This window comes from Helianthus annuus, chromosome 14, assembly GCF_002127325.2.
Source record: "Helianthus annuus cultivar XRQ/B chromosome 14, HanXRQr2.0-SUNRISE, whole genome shotgun sequence".
Lineage (NCBI taxonomy): Eukaryota > Viridiplantae > Streptophyta > Magnoliopsida > Asterales > Asteraceae > Helianthus > Helianthus annuus.
In genome coordinates this window covers 139,514,956-139,537,221 of record NC_035446.2, presented here as the reverse complement: position 1 = coordinate 139,537,221, position 22,266 = coordinate 139,514,956, and the positions used below count along the sequence as shown (strand labels likewise).

General features: G+C 35.7%; 2 long non-coding RNA genes and 1 pseudogene across 4 annotated transcripts; 1 reads left to right on the top strand and 2 right to left on the bottom strand.

Moving 5' to 3' along the window:
* Window positions 1–1,093: 1,093 nt before the first annotated feature.
* On the top strand, window positions 1,094–10,575 carry LOC110903961 (annotated as a pseudogene).
* Window positions 10,576–10,801: 226 nt separating this feature from the next.
* On the bottom strand, window positions 10,802–11,596 carry LOC118486685. Its single transcript, XR_004879492.1, has 2 exons — window positions 11,529–11,596; window positions 10,802–11,239 (listed from the first exon to the last, which is right to left on the bottom strand). It is a non-coding gene; the product is annotated as an uncharacterized LOC118486685 (long non-coding RNA).
* Window positions 11,597–11,688: 92 nt separating this feature from the next.
* Window positions 11,689–15,589, bottom strand: LOC110903960. 3 transcript variants are annotated; one of them, XR_004879491.1, is made up of 7 exons: window positions 14,816–15,588; window positions 14,384–14,497; window positions 14,188–14,268; window positions 14,003–14,087; window positions 13,608–13,663; window positions 13,477–13,530; window positions 11,689–13,388 (listed from the first exon to the last, which is right to left on the bottom strand). It is a non-coding gene; the product is annotated as an uncharacterized LOC110903960 (long non-coding RNA). The 3 variants fall into 3 exon arrangements; XR_004879490.1 differs by having other exon boundaries at window positions 13,477–14,087; window positions 14,384–14,703; window positions 14,816–15,589; XR_004879489.1 differs by having other exon boundaries at window positions 13,477–14,087; window positions 14,816–15,589.
* Window positions 15,590–22,266: the final 6,677 nt, after the last annotated feature.

Genomic DNA, 22,266 nt, shown 5'->3' with positions numbered 1-22,266 from the left:
TATAATACATAGGGTTTATAAATATATGTCTTTTTATTGTTTGGTATATAAAATTACATGTGCTCAACCCGTATAACACATGAGGTTTTAAAAAAATGTAACTTTTTTCATTATTTAATATATAAAATTAAATTTACTTAACCTGTACAATACACGGGGTTCTTAAAAATATAAATTTTTTATTATTTAATATATAAAATTACATTTATTCAATCCATGTAATAAACAAGATTTTAAATATATATTGTTTTGTTATTTGGTATATATAATTACATTTATTCAACCCGGCTAATAAACGAGATATTTAAAGATATATTTTTTATTATTTGTAAAATATAAAATTACATTTATTTAACACGTGTAATACATGGGGTTCACTATAAAGATAAAAGGAAAATTTTGAAATTCACTCATGAAAAAAAAAACCTCTCACTGGGTCAAAAAAAAACTTGTTCATGTAAGGACCGAAAGAGCAATCACATGGAACAAAACAACAATTTTCTCTCTAGTAAGTTCCTTTTGTTGGTTGGTAAATTATAAATAATTTATTAAATTAATTATTAGTTAATGAATAATTAGTATGTTACCCGTGGGTAAGTAGCACTTAGCATATTTATATCAAAATAAGTATGAAACTGGGACATTGATTTTGCACGTAACGTATTTATACCAAAACAAAGTATTTAAACTTATTGGTAGACATGATAGTTTTGTTTGATAAAACTCTTATCTACCATTCGCTTAATCACATTCTCTCAATCACTTAAAGTTTCTTTAATCAACCAAACCACACCCCATCATCACATTCTCTCAATCACTTAAAGTTTCTTTAATCAACCAAACCAACCCCACCCCATCATATCGTATTTTCAAATCATAGATAACTTTTTGGCCAATAATATAGTTATATAACAAACTGCACTGCCTTTAGTGATATTAGTAACATTTTTATATACTCTTTTGTCTGGTCCAATTTGCAAAGGTGACTTCATTTTTCAAACGTGTTCCTTCATCTCAAAGTAAATTATAGAACCTGCCCTCCACGCCAAACCCATTTCAGTTATTTAACAAATTTATAAAAGCACATAGACATAACCCCTCCCACTTCACATAAACTCTTGTTTAAACATGAGTAAGCATAGAAAGGAAACAAATAATAATGGGTCATTCCGGTCGCTTTTCATGCATGCAGATAGAGCCGACAAGTTTCTGATGGCTGTTGGACTCATCGGTGCCATCGGCGATGGATTGGGGTTGCCCTTTACGTTGTTCTTCACCAGCTCCATGATGAACAGCATTGGAGGCACTTCATCTGTATCCGCAGATGTCTACACAAACCAAATCAACAAGGTTAACATTTAATATCAACCTAAATAAATCAAACTAATAGTACTTACTATGGTTAACTGATTGGTTTTGTAACTTTTGTTTACAGAATGCCATATATCTTTGTTACCTGTCTGTCGTGAACTGGATCGCATGTTTTCTTGGTCGGTTTTGTACTTTTGTTCGATTATTGATTGATTTTAAGTTTGAACTTTGAATCCATGTATATTGTCTGATGAGGAATATTGTTGCAGAGGGGTGTTGCTGGTCAAGAACAGCACAAAGGCAGGCATCAAGATTGAGGTTGACTTATTTGAAAGCAGTTTTAAGGCAAGAGGTGGCCTATTTTGACTTGAATGTTACAAGCACAGCCGATATCATTACCAGTGTTTCAAGTGACAGCCTCATCATTCAAGATTTCATCAGTGAAAAGGTAAATCAATTGTCATCCACTAGTTTTTAATTTTTATCGAGGCTATGTACAGGGCCGTCTCCGAAAATGACAAAAAAATTTTGGCCCATATCGAGATAAAAAATTTGGGTCATATTCGCAAATCTTCATATAATATAAACTTATCAATCATTCAATCAAATATATAAATACTAAAAACCCATAATACTACGATAATTGTTATGAAATAGATAAAACAAATTAACAAAAATAGTGTAGCAAAATGATCAAATTATCGAACCTACTTGTTAAGCGAACAGTGTGGTTCTTCTAGCGTTTTTTGAAGCAAAATTCTGATTAGCAGTCCCTTATTAGGAACGACCGATTAGCAGGCCCTTATTAGCGAAATTCTGAAACTAAATCACTGAAGAAAGTTTGAAACTTTTGTTTCCCTGATGATCTAGTCGACGTTTCTTTTCCCTGTGCGATACCGACGTTTTGTTTCCCTGATCTAGCAGACCCTTATTTTTGTTTACTAGTCACTTGGGCTTGTTAATTGTGTCATTTTCTTAAAACTTTTCAACAGACCCTTATTTAAAAAACTTTGAGTCCTTTAAGCAGGCCCTTATTTATATATATCATCATCATACTCAGTAAATCCCACCAATAGCAAAGCTAAGGTAGGGTCTGAGGAGGGTAAGATGTAGACAGCCTTACCTCTACCCCGTAGGAATAGAGAGGCTGCTTCCAGTGAGACCCCCGGCTCGATTGTAGTTTTGCATCAAGCCTTGGACATAAGGCACATAACACTCAGCAATTGAGACAACTGCCGATTAGTGCATGTACCCTCTTGTCTTTCGGCTATCAACGCCACCACATGATGCATGATTAACCATCCCCTCTTTTAATGTTATTTTCACGAAATTAGTAAAATAACGTTAAAATTAGTGCACTTTCACTTTTGCCCCCCGAGCGCCCACACATATATACATTATATGCGCATACCGCAAGCGGGGCGTCCCTTATTTATATATATAAATTTTAAAAAATTTTTGGGCCCTATATTGATTTGGGCCCTGATCGTAGGCACCTCATACACCCCTTAATAACTGGCCCTGGCTATGTATGGTCAATTTGTTATGTTGCAACAAAACTGCAGGTGCCGGTGCTTGTGATGAATGTGACAACTTGTGTTGGGGCGTATTTTGTGTCATTTATGTTGCTATGGAGGCTAGCAATTGTTGGGCTGCCATTTATCATAGTTTTAGTTATACCTGGTTTAATTTCTGGAAGGATTCTGATGAGGTTATCAAGAAAAATCAGGGAGGAGTATAATAAGGCTGATACGATCGCACAGCAGGCGCTTTCGTCAGTAAGGACAGTTTATTCTTTTGTGGGTGAAAACAAGACCATCAAAGACTACTCGGATGCTCTGGAAGGTACAGTGAAGTTGGGTTTAAAGCAGGGGTTGGCTAAAGGACTTGCGATCGGCAGCAACGGTATCACTTTTGGTGTATGGGCCTTCTTGTATTGGTACGGTAGTACACTGGTGATGCACCATGGAGCTAGAGGAGGAACTGTGTGGTCAGTCGCAGTAGCAATCGCGATTGGCGGGCTGTAAGTTTGTTCTTTTTCCTTCTCACATTTCATCAACAAATCAGTTGTCTTGTCTGCAAGTTAAAAATGAATGAAATAATGACAGGTCATTTGGTTCTGCAATGTCCAATGTGAAGTACTTCTCTGATGCAATGGCTGCCAGCAAAAGGATACGAGAAATGATCGAAAGAGTCCCCGCGATTGATTCAGAGAACACGGAAGGGGAGATGATACAACAAGTCTATGGGGAAGTTGAGTTTAAGAATGTAAAGTTTGCATACCCATCAAGGCCCGAATCGGTGATATTCGAAGCTTTTAATTTAAAAGTTCCAGCAGGGAGGACGGTGGCTTTGGTGGGTCGGAGTGGGTCGGGTAAATCGACGGTGATCGCATTGTTGCTGAGGTTTTATGATCCTCAAGGGAGAGAGATTTGTGTGGATGGGGTGAGGATTGATAAGCTGCAACTAAAATGGCTGAGATCACAAATGGGGTTGGTGAGTCAAGAGCCTGCTCTATTTGACACCACCATAAAAGAAAACATATTGTTTGGCAAAGAAGATGCCACCATGGAAGAAGTCATTGAAGCTGCAAAAGCTTCAAATGCCCATGACTTCATCTCTCAGTTGCCCCAGGCCTATGACACTCAGGTTCTTTTCTCATCTTCTAGATACTACAAAATCAAAAAGAAAAAAAGTCGTTAATATATCAATAAAAAAACTTTTGTAATTTAAAATTATCGTGTTATGAATTTACATCGAGATAGATGGTAAACGGGCAACAAGCTGCGCCGCTACACCTTTTTGAATAGCAAAACTAAGTCTTTTATAAATTACGTCCATAAATCTCGATATCACAACATTACTATGCATGAGTCTTTGTAATATTATTTTAGTATCGGATCTCAAGATACTTTGGATTGGATAGGAGTCCTTTCTTGACGAATGAATCACGTTTTCAAATATTTTGCATTATTAACCCTACAAATTCAAAAAGAAAAAAAAATCGTTAATATATCACTATAAAACTTTTGCAGTATCATTTTAGTCATTCAAAATCGCATCTCAGGATACTTTGAATAGGAATCCACTCTTGATGAATAAACTAAACCGGAAAGGAAATGTGGGGTGGCTCCACACAAACTCATGAATCACGAATTTCAAATATTTTGCATTGTTAACATGCCGGCCAAATCATTGACCACAACATGGACAATATTATTTGTTTTTTTATCAATGATTGTGTTGCTTATAGGTACTTATATGCATATATATTGGTTATATCATACAAATTTTATTAAATTATGTCTTGTTTACCTACAAATTTGTAAGTGTATAAGTTATACACATAAAACAACAATCAAACTAACTTGTTCGTAGTTCTTATATTTTTTACCGTTACACATTAAGAGCCACCTAAATTAAAGCCTCGATCAAAGCCAAAATCATTTCATATCTTGTCCATTCAATGGTCTTTATGTCAGGTGATAATTTATCCTTGATTTGTGCCTCTCCTTGATTTCTGCCATTGGCGGAGAGAATGACGAAGGAGATGCATCCTTTTAACAGAAACATGACTGTAGGCATGCTCAAGAGCTTGCCAAACCTGATATGCGGTTGTGTGACCAATGGCTTCGGCCATGACTTCTTCTGTTAGTGTCGAATATAGAATAAGAAGGATCCGTTGATCTTCTTATTTCCAGGTAACGAAGGTGGGATTGGGGGTTGTTTGTTCACTGGTGGTAACTGTCTCAGAAGGAGCAACAGAGGAGCCATCAATATGGCTAATGAGGCTTAGATAAAAGAGGACGGATTCAACTTTTCTCTTCCATAAAAGATAATTTGTAGAGGAAAGCTTTTTGGTTATGAGACGGAGAAGAGTATGGAGTGGTGTGGTTTTGGATCTACAGAGGAAGAAGAGTTGGGAGTAGATCCTGTCTTGGTGGTTTTTGATAGGGAGGAAGAAGATGATCGAAGGGTGGATGCTAGGTTTTAGGATCCCTAGACTGATACCAAACATAAACTTTTACCAAGGAGTGCACCATGTATTTTCATAGGGTATAGTCCTCAATATAAAGGTTATTGTTGCCTTGACCCATCCATGTCTCGTGTATACATTATAAGTCATGCAAAGTTCGATGAAGAAACATTCCCTTTCACCGGTACCATCTCTCCCATCGATGAGCCAAAACTACTTCTCTCAAACTTTGATGACACTATTCCTCCACCACCACCATCTAAAACTACACCCGATCCTCCACAAAAACACCCTACCCCAACCACACATTCAACCACCATATGCCCCATCTGCCGTTATCATCAAACCCAAGACTCTTTTAATGGCCTAGCCTAAACCAACCCAGTCCAACACGCTCCAAACACTTCCTCATCATATCCCACCAACCCACCCGACCAAACCAGCCCAATCGACCACATCAGCCCATCCATACAATCTGCTCCTATATCCAATTCTACTCGACCATCCCCACCTCACTCGACCCCACAGCTTCTATCCCACCACCTAATATACCACCTTAACCAACCACAGCTCACCCCATGAACAAACGGTCAAAACCGAGAATTCAAATACCCCAAACATTATACTGATTTCACTAACCTCCATTCTAACCATCTTCATCATGCACCGTTTGCTAACCAAATTCCCAAGGGAATCAAAACTGCATCAAAAAAACCCGAAATGGGTATCTGCCATGCGTGATGAGCTCATTGCTCTTCATAACAATGACACATGGGAACTTGTTACTCACCCCACTCACTTAAATGTTGTTGGCTCAAAATGGATATATCGGATTAAATATAAAGCCGACGGCTTGCTTGACCGCTACAAAGCACGCTTAGTAGCTCAAGGTTTTACGCAAGTTCCCGGACTCGATTTCTCTCATACCTTCAGTCCAGTTGTTAAGGCGTCCACCATACGACTTGTACTCATCCTTGCCACCATCTACAATTGGCAACTTCGTCAACTCGACGTTAACAATGTTTTCTTAAATGGACACCTAACCGAAACTGTCTACATGGAACAAACACCGGGTTTTGTTAATGAAAAATTCCCAAATCACGTGTGTCGACTCAAACGAGCCCTATATGGCCTCAAACAAGCACCACATGCTTGGTTTCAGCGCCTAAGCACATTCTCATCTCTCTTAGGTTCAAATGTAGTCGTGCAGGTCCATCTCTTTTTGTTCACAAAACTGACACGGTCGTACTTTATCTCCTGTGTATGTGGATGATATAATCCTTACCAGTAATGATACCCAAGTCATCAAGGACTTCACAGCTCGTTTAGATAAAGAATTTAAAATCAAAGACCTTGGCAACCTAAATTACTTTCTAGGTCTTGAAGTCATTCAAAACTCATCGGGCCTTTTCCTAAGTCAAGCCAAATGATGCTAAACCCGTAGCCACTCCACTCACTACCACTGATTCTTTCACCTCCATTGGCAAATCGTTCCATGATCCTGCACTTTACAGATCGTTAGTCGGTGCCCTTCAATACCTCACCATAACAAGACTGGACCTCTTATATGTTATTAACCAAGCAAGTCAATACCTTCAAAATCTAACCACAACACACTTTCAACTTGTCAAAAGAATACTAAGATATGTAAAGGGAACATTGTCTTTTGGTTTAACTTTTTACATGCCTCTTAAAACAGCTTTAGTGGGATACTCTGATGTGGATTGGGCGTGGTGTGTTGAAACAAGAACATCAACCTATGGTTAATTTATTTAGGTGGAAACTTAGTCTCTTGGAGTGCAAAGAAACAACCAACCATGTCACGTTCAAGGTGTGAGTCCGGGTATAGGGCAATGGCTAACACAACTGCAGAAATCATATGGTTGACACATTTGTTACGAGAATTACATGATTTACCATCGGGTCGACCCACTTTTTATGTGACAACAAATGTGCATTATTTTTAAGTCAAAATCCATTCTCACATAAAAGAGCTAAATTTGCTCCTACCATTTTGTTAGAGAATTGGTCTCCGTCGGTCGTTTATGTACCAAATTTGTTCCTACCATGCTCCAGGTAGCCGACATCTTCAATGAAAAGTTTACTGCGACCGCTTTTTTAAAGATTCTGAACTAAGCTTCGTGTTGGACCCCTACTTGTTCACTTGAATGGGTAATAGCCACGTAAATTAAAGCCTTGATCAAAGCCAAAATCATTTCATATTTTGTCCATTCAATAGTCTTTATGTCAGGAGATAATTTCTCCTTGATTTGTGCCTCTCATTATATATTTAAAATAAATTGTTGTAAATGAAAAAAACATGGAGAAACTTTTACCTTTACACACATGTTATTCTATATACATAAACAAACAAACCAAACTACATTGTTTATGTTTTCTTAACGTTGTTTTGTTTACCTTAAATATCATGTGAATGTTATATACATAAATAAACAAGCAAACTAGAATTTTTTTTATATAATGTCGTATTTTTAGTTTATGCTTACATTTGTTGTAAATTACAGGTTGGCGAAAGAGGAGTTCAAATGTCAGGTGGGCAAAAGCAAAGAATATCAATTGCCCGCAGTGGCGGACCCAGGATTTTATTTCAATGGGGTCCATTTTCGGGTCGGTCCTCGTTCGGGTCGAGTTAAAGTGAGGTTTGAACTAGATTTTAAAAAAAAATTAAGAAATATGGGCTTATCAAGGATTGAACCCATGACCTTTTGGTGGAAAAGAGAGAGATTTACCACTACACCAGCTTTCTTTTTATTTCTATGGTGTCCACCTAATTGTATTTATGAGGTCCATATACAATTTAATATACCGAATCTACTATTTTTTTTAAAAAGATTGGGGTCCGAGGACCCCAGTGGCACCAATGTGGGTCCGCCCCTGATTGCCCGTGCAATAATCATGTCACCCCGTATTCTTCTATTGGACGAGGCAACAAGTGCACTAGACTTAGAATCCGAACGAATCGTTCAGGAGGCACTTGATCGTGCGACTATTGGTCAAACCACCATCATCATAGCTCACCGTCTATCCACAATTAGAAATGCAGACGTGATATCTGTGGTCCAAAACGGTCAGGTGGTCGAGTCTGGCTCCCATGATGACCTCATTCAACATGAAAATGGTTTTTACAAGTCACTTGTTCACCTTCAAAAAACCAAGCAAAGCGATGATCTCCCTAGCTCTTACCAACCTGGACTTTCATCTATCTCCTCAACATTTGATGTTCACAACACTAGCAGACTTAGGCAGTCAATAGTGAGTGGGTCGAGCTCTCTAACCTTAGTCAATCGCAATGAAGGGGGCACCTTTATCTCACAGGCCAAGCAAGAAGTTCCAAAGTTGCCCTTTAAGAGGCTTTTAGCAATGAACAGTCCAGAATGGAAGCATGCATTATTTGGGAGCGTGGGCGCGATTCTATTCGGTGCAGTCCAACCTGTATTTTCCTTCTCAATGGGGTCACTGATATTTGTTTATTTCTTAGCAGATCAAGATGAGATCAAGCACAAAACAATTATTTATACCCTATCTTTCACAAGTTTGGCAGTTCTCTCGATGATAATCAAAGTGATCCAGCATTACAATTTTGCAGCTATGGGAGAATACTTAACCAAGAGGGTCCGAGAAAAAGTGTTATCAAAGATACTTACCTTTGAAATTGGGTGGTTCGATCATGATGAAAATTCAAGTGGGGGCCATATGTTCGAGACTTGCTACTGATGCCAACATGGTATGGTTTTACAATTAGCTGATCTTTCCATTGATCATTGACAAACAATATGCCAACAAAGATGTAATTTGTAGGTGCGATCTTTGGTAGGCGATCGATGCTCACTTCTAGTTCAAACACTCTCTGAAGTGATAATTGCCTGCACGATGGGGTTGGTGATCGCGTGGAAATTAGCATTGGTTTTGATAGCAGTTCAGCCACTGGCAATCATGTGCATGTATTGCAGACGAGTTTTATTGAAGAACATGTCACAAAAAGCCATGAAATCACAAGAAGGAAGCAGCAAGCTCGCAGCTGAAGCTGTCTCAAATTTGCGTACAATCACTGCCTTCTCATCTCAAACACAAATCCTTAGAATGCTTCTAGGGACCCAAAAGGCGCCAATGCAGGAAAGCATCCGACAAGCTTGGTTTGCTGGATTAGGGCTTGGGTTTTCTCAAACCGTTTTGTTTTGTACTTGGGCTTTTGGCTTTTGGTATGGGGGGAAATTGATTAGCAGTGGTCAACTTGGGGCAAAAGCATGTTTGCAGATATTTATGATCTTTGTAAACACAAGTAGGGTCATTGCAGAAGCTGGAGCCATGACAAATGATCTAGCCAAAGGATTTGACGGAGTGCAGTCAGTTTTCTCGGTATTAGACCGTAACACCTTGATAGATCCCGAGGATCATGGTAGTATGAAGCCCGAGATCATTACAGGACATTTAGAGATATGCGATGTTTACTTCGCTTACCCTACTCGCCTTGATATCAAGATCTTTAACGGGTTTTCCATCAATATAGAAGCTGGGAAATCAACTGCCTTGGTTGGACAAAGTGGATCTGGGAAATCAACCGTAATTGGTTTAATTGAGCGTTTTTATGACCCATTGATAGGCATTGTTAAAGTCGACGGAATAGACATAAAGTCATACCATTTAAGAACTCTAAGAAAATTTATCGCACTCGTGAGCCAAGAACCCTCGTTGTTCGCTAATACCATACGTGAAAACATCATATATGGGGTTTCCAAGGAGGTTAATGAATCGGAGATTGTCGAAGCTGCAAAAGCAGCTAATGCTCATGATTTTATAACGATATTAAAAGATGGGTATGATACCTGGTGCGGTAATCAAGGAGTACAACTCTCCGGGGGACAAAAACAACGTATTGCTATAGCTCGTGCAATATTGAAAAACCCTAAAATTTTGTTACTTGACGAAGCGACTAGTGCACTAGATAGTATATCAGAAAAGTTAGTGCAAGTTGCACTTGAGAAAATGATGGTGGGGCGGACCACCGTAGTGGTAGCGCATCGGTTGAGTACCATTCAAAGTTGTGACACCATTGTGGTTTTGGAAAAGGGAATGGTGGTTGAAAAGGGGGACCATGGTTCATTGCTAGCGAAAGGGCCAGCTGGAGCATACTATTCCTTGGTTAATCCTCGAGAGCCTAATAATACTGGCTATATGCTAGATTGAAATATGGCGGAATCTCACTTAGTAGATTGTGCACAAGTGTTGGAAGTGACAGAAAAATAATATGTATTTTCTTTTGCTTTTCAACCATCTACTACTAGTTTAATACCCGTCCGGTGGACGGGTTACGTTGAACAACATAACAAACCAAGCTAACCTATATTAAGTGTACACAAATTTAAACAACTTTACAAACAAAAACACCAATATAAGAGGAAAACGAACGTCAACAATTTACAATCACAAAACCAAACCTATGACGAAATTGATAAGAGTACTAAAACATGGAATGGTGTCATTTTAATGCGAAAGTAAACGGTAGGCAAAACATATGCATAATCTTTTTAGAGCAAACATACCGTCAGACGAACAATCGTTTGGGGGACTTTTAGCTCGTTTGACCAAAATCGACTACAATAATAAAAATCTATAGTAAAATAAAGTTAATTAACTAAAAAAACACTTTGTATTTAAAATTCTCCACAAAAGCCTTCCTTGATTAGCCATTTAGGAGGTTGTATCTAAAAAGAAAAAGATAAAAAGGCTACTTATTCTTTTGCCTAGTGCACAAAGAGCAAGTGATCTTCGCCCCCGACTTGTGAAATTTGCCTCAGTTATCGAAAAGCCTAAAATACATTGTTAGTGAAAATATTTAAAAAAATTAAAGGGAGTCATACCGCGAGTGATGTTCTATGAGCAAGTAACGTTGAGGACTCATATCAAGGGCGTAAACTTCTAAAGGTGAAATGACTGCATGATACAGAATGTAATGAAGTAAGAAATTTATATAAGCAAACAAACCACTAGCACCATTGCAAAGTAATTTAAGTTTTTGTATACATGATCAATGATCAAGAAGTTGCTTAATCCTCCTTTAATCCATTTCATTTAAGATGTTACAACTCATTGACCTGTCGTATTCAAGAGAGTGACTACTATTCAAAAGGAAAATTACGTAGTCGATTAACTCAGAGGATAAGATAGCACTTAAGCATCTCCATGGTTGATGGGTGGTAAGCTTGGCAATTAAAATACTCACCATGGTATAAGTTCGGTTTTGAAGTGACCAGGGTATACAAGCATTCATAAAGTTTCATCCACCTATAATAAAAAGCAACAAAATGAAATTAAAGTGCCATTGTAAACAGAAACACTTTCAGGGTTTAGCAATCATGTATTATAACTCACAAAGACTTGAACGTATCTTTAATTAGCCATCCATGCAACATTGAAAGTGGGTATGCAATCATGTGTGAGGGCCCTCCTTACGTACAAGGTTGTATGCAATGAATTATAAACCTTAGTTGGCCGATTTGAGATTAGATAAGGCCACCCGAACCGACCCATTCAACCCATTCAATAAATGGGCCAGGTTAGGGTTAACCCGTATTAAAAACAGGCTAAGTTCGGGTTGACCCATATAAAAACAGGTTGACCCGTTAACCCGTTTAAGTATTTTAAGAAAGAAACTTTTATATATTTGGTTTTTCCGTTTTCCATTGTATATGGTTAGCCATAATAATGTTAGTTTGATCACACTATGTTATCTACTTGTCCCACTTATACTCACCATTAAACATGTTACCGATGACCCACTTACAACCCAACAACCAGCTTATAACTCGTCAACATCTATGACTCGTTTGAAAGAACGGGTTAAATGGTCGTGTTCGGGTTGACCCGAATTTATGTGTGTACTGGTTAGGGTTGAAACTTTTGACAAGAAAAATAGTATGGGCAGGGTTCGGGTTGCACATTTCAACCTGCCAACCCGCTAATCTGTCAACACATCAACTGCCACAACTGACACCCCTGAAATCACGTACATAATCAGGTATCAAGTACTAAACGCTCAAGATTCTCTGTGTATAGTAAGAACAACTCGATGTTATAATCAGGTCATGACACTTTTTTAAGCCAAAGAAACTAAGTTCCAACTTTCAGTCTTTTAAACTTCAAGTTTAGGTGATATTTCTGATGCATATAATTCAATTGGAGCCAAATAATACTTATTATGTAAAGCTGTGGTTATAATGTTGTCAAAATTTATATCAACTATATATCTGCAAATTGCAAGTTTTGACTTTCGACCATAAAATCAACATTATCTCTATTCTGCTAGGAACAAATATATACTATATCACTTAAACAACCTTTTAATATATCCTATCTCAATTGTCTTACGGAAATTTTGAAGGTCTAAGGGATCCTCAAAAGGGTAAGCTCCTTCAAGCATAACATAAAGTGTCACCCACATGATCAAAAAATTGCAATCTAGCACAAAATAAACGATTAAATAAAACTATGGTATGTTTGTATATGTGGCGATTCGACCCATTTATTTATAAAATGGTCTTTTAGGGTTATGCTTATTCTATATTAGGATCAAACACCTTAGCTTACGAAGAAAACGGATCAAACAGTTGCCCAAAGTGTATTTTAATGCATAGATGATAAAAAAATATATTCTTTTATTCAAATGATAGTATACTATTACTGAACTATGTAACTTTTGTGATCATATGACACAATAATAATTTATAAATGGATCAATCTAACCCGTACATAAAAACAACCATTTTGACCCATAACCCAACTCGTGAGACCCACCATTTTTCCACCTCTAGTATTTTTCTACAAAACAAACTAACCAAAAGATGCAACGAAGTACCTTGTCATCATATTCTTTACAAGATATAACCTCGAGGGCAATGTATGCTGGTGTTCCCACTTTCGATTTTGGTTGAGAGTGCAATAAAGCAGATTGAACATATGACCACAAAGTGCATGATAATAAAGCCTTCAAATAAAAAGATAAAACTGTCCTAACAAAGGTAGTTTAGGGGTTCGACATCCATCTATAGAGTATTCTCAAGCTTCAGATCTCTGTGACAAATTTCTATAAGTTCAGAAGAAACAATGTCAATGAGTATGAAACAAATATTTTGATACACAATGCTTAAAATTACTAAAGAAACAATCTTTACCTTTGAATGACAGTAGCTGACCCGAAATACAAGCTGTTGGAAGAAAAATCTAGCCTGTTAGATATCACTTCAAAGTTTTAGTTTTTCATGGTTTCATTTGTACAATAGAGAAAGCGATGGTGTGTGTGAACCTCATTTTCACTAAATCTGCCAGCATTGAAAATCTGGACAAAGAGTTCACCACGTGCTGCATATTCCATCACTATGTTCAGAACTCAGATGTGTTGGGGTTAAGAAAACCCGCACATGATTATTTTTCTTATTACGGGTTGAATCTGAAGCGGACCCGAAACTTAACCCAAACCCGGAACTATGCCAGACACATGAAGACAAACACAACATGAGTTTTCATGGGTTGACACGAAGACTACCTATTTAAAACGATTCTTATTTTAATTTATCTAAATTTTATAATTTATTAATACTTTAGATTTATAAGTTCACCACAAAAGTTATTGACCATAAAAACTTAGAAAAATGTTTGTCTCTTTTTTAATTGTGAGCTTTCAAAAGCTAGAGAGCTCACCCTTGGTCAGTATCTACAATTTCTAGTTTCTGTACAATATCGTGGAGATGGGTAACAACCATAATTAATGTCATTCTTGCAGTACCTACAAATGTATAAACGTTATCATTTCAACCCTGCTTGAAGCCTTGAATAAAAGTTATACACGCAAAATAGAATAATTGCCAATATTTTAAAGAGCTGACCACCAAATGAATCGTTTTGCAGCCTCATTAACTAAGCCTTGCAATGGCCATTACAAGCATATAGGATGAAATACCAAACACCTGTATTAAATATATACAAGTTAGGTCATAACAGAGAATAATTTTTTATCAAAATATTCAAATATATAGGATGAATCAACATATGAATTTAAACAAATATATGAAGATGAAGTACCTGCATGATAGAGCAAAATCAACTCTCCGATTGAGACCATCATATTCATACTTGTATTATAACCTTATGAGTGTTGTAAAGAATCTAGAAAAATCCAACATCCACAACTCTTACCTGACAACATTTATCAAGAGAATATTAATTTTATAAATTTACATGACATAACCATTGAGGATTTAAGTAAGAAAAATGAATTTTAATCATCAATTCCATTCAAGAATGCTGGTGAGATAGTGACCGGCGTAAGGGTTTAAGAAATTGAGCCTTGGCTCGGCCAATTTCTCGAACATGCCCCATTTTTCTACAACTCAAACACTAACCTGAAAGAAATTAGTAGAAACATGGAGATATAAATGATCAATTTGACCTAAATATAAAAATGACTGCAGGTTCTGGGTTCAAATAAAGACATGCAAAACAAAAGAGGCTTACGAAAAACATGTTGGATCGTCTTCATCTCCCTTGAATCCTTTAACCATCGTTTTTGATTACTCAAACTCCATCACCGCCGTTGTATGATGTCACGGCGGAACCCTAGGTTCACCGGACCAGGATTGTGTTTTACTGGGAACAACACCAACGCCACCCGTAGTCCCACATCTTCACCAACAGAGGCTTCCCTGTTTCATCTACAGGGAGACGACCTGAGACGGTGGCCGGATAACGCCATGGCTGCAAAATCATGGTTGCTTTTATGGTAGAAACTATCAATTTCCACCACAAGCCCTCCGGATTTTACCCCGCCAATAGTTGATAATAAAGCCACCGACTCAGTAGACGTGATAATACAAGCTGCAAGAGTGAATCAAACGGCGAAGATGATACCTAGCGCCCATAGCCTTCAAGATTACATCCGAGAACGATCCGTGATTAGAACCTTTCGATTGAGTATGATCGCAGAGAGAGGTGAGGTTACAATCAAGTGCCAGAAGTTCGTCGCTGATGCGGCAGTTGTCGGAGTGGTGGTGTACCGGTTGCCGGTCCATTTCCGTCATTATGGTGGTTGTGCGATGATTGTCTTACGGCATAGGTGGTTGTGTAGGCTTATCTATGAGGAATTCCTGGGGATTGCAAAGTGAGATATAAAGAGAGTGTAGAAGCAGAACGTGGGAGTTGCAAACCGCTGCAAACTGCAAGCCAATAGCAGGAATTTAGCCTTACTTTTAGGAATTTAGGAGAGAGGGGCTGAACTGCTAAAAACTGCCACTTTTTTAGTTGTTTTTTTGAGTTTAAAGGGTCAAGATCAAAAGTTGATGAGTTTAGATGGCTAGGATTATCCCAAAAGTTGGTTAGACTTAATGGGTTCCATATATATATATAATTAATTATGATTAAATAGCATAAACTAAATTTAAATATGTGCCTTCAAAAGCTTGTGCATATCGTAGTCATGATAGCACGAACATTAGCTCGTAATTAGTCGACAATCTACGTGCCTTTTACATCCATCCCACAAATAAAGAGATAAAGCAATCTAAACCTAATCATATCTAATGCGTATCTAATTAATTTGCATAGATCTGATACATGAGTCCTTCGGTTCAAGTATGGCCTACATCAAGATGATACATAGAAATCAATTAGAGAAACTGCAATGTATAACATTCTCGTAAATGTGGGAATTCCATCTACAATAATAATTATGCAATCCAATAACAAACATGACTACAAACAAGATAATTGATTGCTTAATCTAATCTCCCGATTAAGATTTATTACGTAAACACATGCTCTTTAAGGAATAAATTCAAAGAGTTGGTGGGCATCAAACAAAAAAGATTGAAATTCACTTGCATTAAATGACATTTTCAATTAAATAATCTTTTGACCACACTAACTCAACATATTCATACAAGAAAGTATTAGAAACATCTTTGTAATTCAACATCTATCCACATAAAGAAAACACAATCAAATCGCTTTTGGCTAAAGCTTAAGCTGATGCGGAATGCATAACCAAGTGTTCAAACAGTTTAAAATATTCAAGTCAAAAGAAACTTTGTTATATGCTTAAAAACAATGCTTCTGTAAAAATAGTGTTGTATGTGATGATTTTATACAAAGTGAAACAATATACATTTTAAGAAGAGCAAAATTACTTGAATGCTCGTTGGTCCCATATTTCACCTTTAATCCCTATTTTTCTAGATTTTCAAGTTTTATCTCAAGTGTTATATACAGTGGCGTGTTTGACTAGAAGTTCCAGAGAGCGCGGAAAGTCATAGGACCAATTTTTTTCCTATCGCTACGTTTCGGGTTATATATGTTCGGGTCGGGTCAAACAATAATAACTCCAAATAAAACTACATAATCTTCATTTATTCAAATGAGACGTTCTTACACATAAAAAAACGCTAAATATTGTTTAACAAAAATAAAGACTAAATATTTATAATAATTCGAGATAAATGTTAAGTACCTTGACGAAGAATTACAACTCAGCTCAACGATCTTTAAGATAAATAGTAAGTACCTTTAAGACCTTTAAGTTAAAAACGTACACTCAACTTTGATTTATATATAAAGTAGTAACAAACTTTACTCAAAGTTTATAAACAATTATAAAACTTACTAATAGCCGTTCTTCACTTTTTTTAACTCAATACAAAAATATGTATAAATACTTTTACAATAAACTTGGTAGGGGAAGGAGATTTTTATGCAAAATAATTGACGGGGGCGTACCTATATAATTTTAAATTTTTCAGACTAAAAATCGAAAATATTATACTTTTAACCGAAACATTTGGGAGGCGGGTCCACCCCCCCCCCCCGGTCCCTTAAAAGCTATGCCAATGGGTATACAAGTGGGTACCGCTTCTATTGTCATAGATATCAAAATTCAGTATTCTAAAATATTATTCAATACTTCAAAAGAATATATTCAAAATAAGTTCAACCTAATACATTACAAGCCAAAATCACGTTCAACAACGCAAAATAAGTTTTATATTGCAAGTAAATATAATATTTGTTCATTAGCACGACAATCAACCTTTAAATATGTCATAGATATCAAACTACAAGCCTAAATACATGTAAATAATAATCACTTTTTGTAATATATTATATGTATATAATAATAAAATATATTATAAGTAAAATAATTCGAGCTAAGCCGAGCCGAGCTACCAAGCGAGTCAATTTGGCACCTTACGAGCCTAGCCGAGCTAGGCTCACTTTCTAACCGGCCGAGCCGGCTCAGCTCACTTTCAAACCGAGCCATATCGAGCGAGTTTTTTCCGAGCTAAATCCGAACGAGATCCGAGCCGCGAGCATTTTGGACAGCTCTAGAATTAACCCAAAGCATAACATGAGGTGTTTGGATTATGATTGATGTTTTAAGTCGTGTGTTCTGGTTCACCTATTCAATTTACAAATATGTTACTATGATCAAATTTTTATATCTACAATATGTTTGAGTGATAATATATATCTTCCTGCAAGTACAACCTGAAAAGCAAATATTTCAATGTAAGATTATTAAAGTAAAAAAGATAAATAAATTGTAAAGATAACAAGGAAAATTACTCAACTTCAGGATCTTGTAAGTTGTAACTAAGAGTATTTATTGTTTCCCACTTTAACACATATTTACATATTATATTATATACTATCAATTTGCAACAAGTTGATGCAATAGTTGTTGTACTTTGTGTAAAGTTATTTATACAATGCTTTCTATCACATATCTCTTCTACAAAATGTTGCTTTATAAAATTGGACTTCATGCATTGCATTGGAAGTTTTTCAAAAAAAAAAATTAATTTTTCATTTATAGCCCAATGTTTTTCATCTTTTACAATTTAGCCCTAACATATTTTTATTTTCATCTTTGGCCCCTCATAATTTCTTTCACAAGTTATTCGTTTTACGTTTCGTTTTAAATTTTGTAAGACACACCGCAACGTGCGCGTGGTGTTCCCTGTTTTTTGTTATATTTTTCCCATTTGACAAGTCCGTCGCAACACGTTTATTTTTCCCAGTCAACTTAGTTATTTTTTTCTACATTTTACGTTTCGGTCTAATTCTTCGCATTAACGCACCGTAACGGGCGTGCGTGGTTTAACGATTTACGTTTGCTTTTCGTTCAATGTTATGTTTTCCCTTTTTATTTATTTTATTTTTACGAAATTTTCCAATGTTGGGATCGCTGGAAATGATGTGGCATTGGTGCTACTTGGCATGGTTTTAATAAACGTTTTTAACATATTAAGTTTTTTACTAATCATTTGTTTATCCCTATACTTCATTTACGTGTCGGTATACATATGATTTGCTTTACGTTTCGATGTACACTTTTTCTGGAAACAAGTCAGTTCAAATATTAAAAATCATTTTTTAGGTGCATATTTTTATGTACTATAAATTTGAGCCGGTCTACGTTTTGATTTGTGAGATGAGTCAGGACAAATATATATGTATTCGTGCGTATTTTATGTATGTTTCGTAAATTTTGTTTCGAACCGTGTGGAGTCAAACTGTAGTTTCTTTTCTATATATGAGTCGGATCACATATTGATTCGATTTACTTTACGTTTTGATCAAATCGCATTTCTTATATAGGTTATTTAGAGTTCAATCGGATACGTCAAAACGTGTGTTTTCATATGGTTAACGCATCACACGACGTTTGGACTAATCCTTTCGATGTTTGCGATGTTCTCGCGCCGCAACGCGGGCGAGTCTTATTGCTAGTTACTATTAGTAATTATCTTTTTCTCACTTCAACAAATATTTACTTTACTGTACATTAACAAATAATAACATTATTTTTAGCGGTAAATAAAACAATTTATTTATTAATAATAGTATTTTCCATAGAATTGGGACAAATATAATAGAAAAATCACTTAAATATGTTGAAAAATACCTAGCCGTTGAAATTAAAAAAAAAATTACATTTGATGCAAGTAAGTGTGTTTCATGTAAGAATACTCGCTGGAATTAAATGATGAAATCATCCCTGGATTAAGAACGTCAAATTCAAATTGATATAAGGTTTCTTCAATTGTCTAAAACCCGCTCACATCTTCTTGAGATCTCTCTTCAAAACTCATCCCAAAACCTCTCGATCCCTCTCTTAAAACACCAAAGACAGCCCAACCAACCCTTGATTTATGGGATTACGGTTTGACGTGGTAGCAGTGGGTGGCGGCTAGGTGGTGGTCGTGGAGGCTACGTGGTTGTGGCGTGGTGGGCGGTAGTGGTGTCAGTAGCGATTTTAGTGGTGGAGTGTAGGATGTTGGTTGTGACAAGAGAAAAATAGGTAGCCACTTAAGTTATAGTCTAGTGGTCAAGAAGAATTATGTCTTGTAGGGAGAACAAGGTTCAATTATTGGAAGATGTAACTATTTAAGGGGAAAAATTAGTCGTTAAAAAAAACAAGAAAAATAGGTAGAGAGAAAGTGAAAAATAGATAGAGAGAAAGTGAATCAGCCAATCAAAGTTTTAGAAAGGTGGGATCTTGAATCATTGATGATGTGTTTTTTTTATTACTAATTCAAAAAAATATATATAAAAGAATTATGGGGCTTTTTGGTAATGCAACTGGATCGTGACAATAATGCAAATGATTTTGATTAGCACAAAACTTGATTTTGAGAAGAATTGCACTTTTTATAAATTAAATATATATATGCAACTGAACACATAAGAAGATGCAGGCTCTACTTTTATGTAGTTGTCTGTTAACATCAACTGATAAAGATTAAATTGTTAATTAATTATATTGCTGGTAATTGAGTTCTGATGGTATACACACTAGCCTTTTTTCCGCTTAAAACAGATTGTTTCACAATTTTAATGTTTTTAATTGTTAATAATATGAATTCTACCAAACATAGTTTACACTTTACACTAATGGAAACTAGTGAGATTTCACTGTGTTTCGTGGCGGAATTTCGGTTGGTATTGACGGAAACTTGGTTGGTATTTGTTATTATTTAAAAAATATTGCTTATTATAAAATACATATATAAAGTTTGTTTATTAAAAACTATATATCTTTACTTATACTTATATATGACTAGGCTATCACCCGGGAACATCCCGGGTTAGAAAAATTTAGTTTTCAATAATAAAAGGTACATAAACAACATTTTAAAACTCATTAGTATCTTTTTTCTCTTCCAACAATAATTTATTTGTTCCGTTTCATCAGTATTCTAACTTTGTCTCCAAGCGTATTCATAGTTTTCATGTAAAGCTAATAACCTTTTAATTCTTAAAGAGGTCTCAGTTAAAAGATGTTTCGTAAACCCATACAAAATGTTATATTGTTTGTTTTTAAACTATTTTATATTATTCTTTTAGTTGAATTTTTAACTAATAAAATTCATAAACAATATAAACAACGTTTTTATAGGAAATTTTATATATTTTGTTTTTTTTTTCTTTTATTAAGACTCATCGACGAATGTCAAACTTAGTGCTCTGATCATTGTGATGAAATCCTTACACAACAAATGATAAGTTGATTAAGTTGGATTTAAATCATAACCCAATGCTTTTATATAAAAGTAGTTATCTCTTACCTAAAAAAATGTTTATATTTACATATGTGTGTTAAGGTTTGAGGCAATTTCAAAACATAAATAGTTCGGAGAAACGAAAATTTAAGAAAAAAAGTACATAAACAACACTTCGAACCTCTAAAGTATCCTCTTTCCCTTCTCCACCACAAATTTTTAGTTCGGTTTCATAAGTATCACAACTTTGCCTCCATATGTATTCAAAGTTTTCATGTAAAGCTAATTCCTTTACTGTATAAGAATGTTTTTGAAACCCATACGCCTAAGAAGACACGCCATGGTTGATGAATAGCCAAAGGAGACTATTGCCCTAACTTTTTTGGATCACACCAATTATTTAATTCAACAATATATTTCCCCTCATCATCTGAAGTAAAATAATTATATATGAAGTCAAACTTTATCATAATAACCAAATTATAAAACTACGCTGTTAAATGAGCATCACATGTAAAAGAACCTATAGAATGTCAAGTTGTAATACACAGGTGACTCAAAATAAATTATATTAAAAATTCTTTATACGTCACATTTGTTATTTTATCTGTAGGTTTGTCATCCTTTTCTAATATTAGTAATTTGACTCCATATTTTGTTTTTACCCTTGATAAAGCGACATACAACTGTCCATGGGACCATGGGTGACTTTGTTAGACTTCTTCAACACAATATAATCTATAACTATGTGAATATTTCTTGTGACTTAGTTTATATATAACATACCAAATAAGTATCAACATGTATAAGTCTATAAATAAATAAACGTTGCACTAATCTATAAAATTTAGAATTGGATTCAAAACGTAATATACATAATATATAAAATTTTAGTAAAAGTTCTTTTATTATGAAAACACTTTTAACATGAAAGTATCTATAAAACATGTAATAATGTGGAAATGTAAGGATTTGTAAGACCATCTCCAATGGAAGAGGTGCAAATGCGCTCCTTCGATGCCAACTTAATATGCCCTAACAATTTTTATGTCTCGCGTAGCCAAGGGTGTCACCCCGAAATGCACGCTCCTCCAATGGTTTCATTCCCACATATGTTGCCACATAACCCAAATGCACCCATATATGTGTGCATTGTCTATTGCCTAAGGATATCCGATTTGACAGCTGACAGGCGTGTAAATGGAATTTTTTTAACCCTTTGCATTGTGATGTTCTTATAATATATACATTAATTACACCAAATAATCTTCTGCTGAACATTTCATAACATATAAGCTAATTAAGCAACCCGACATTTTATATTTTGTTTTGAAGTCACTTTATCCTTGCAAAAAGGTCTGTTTGTTTTGTATCCATGCAAGAAAGTCTTTGCAATTAAATGCCAAAAATGTT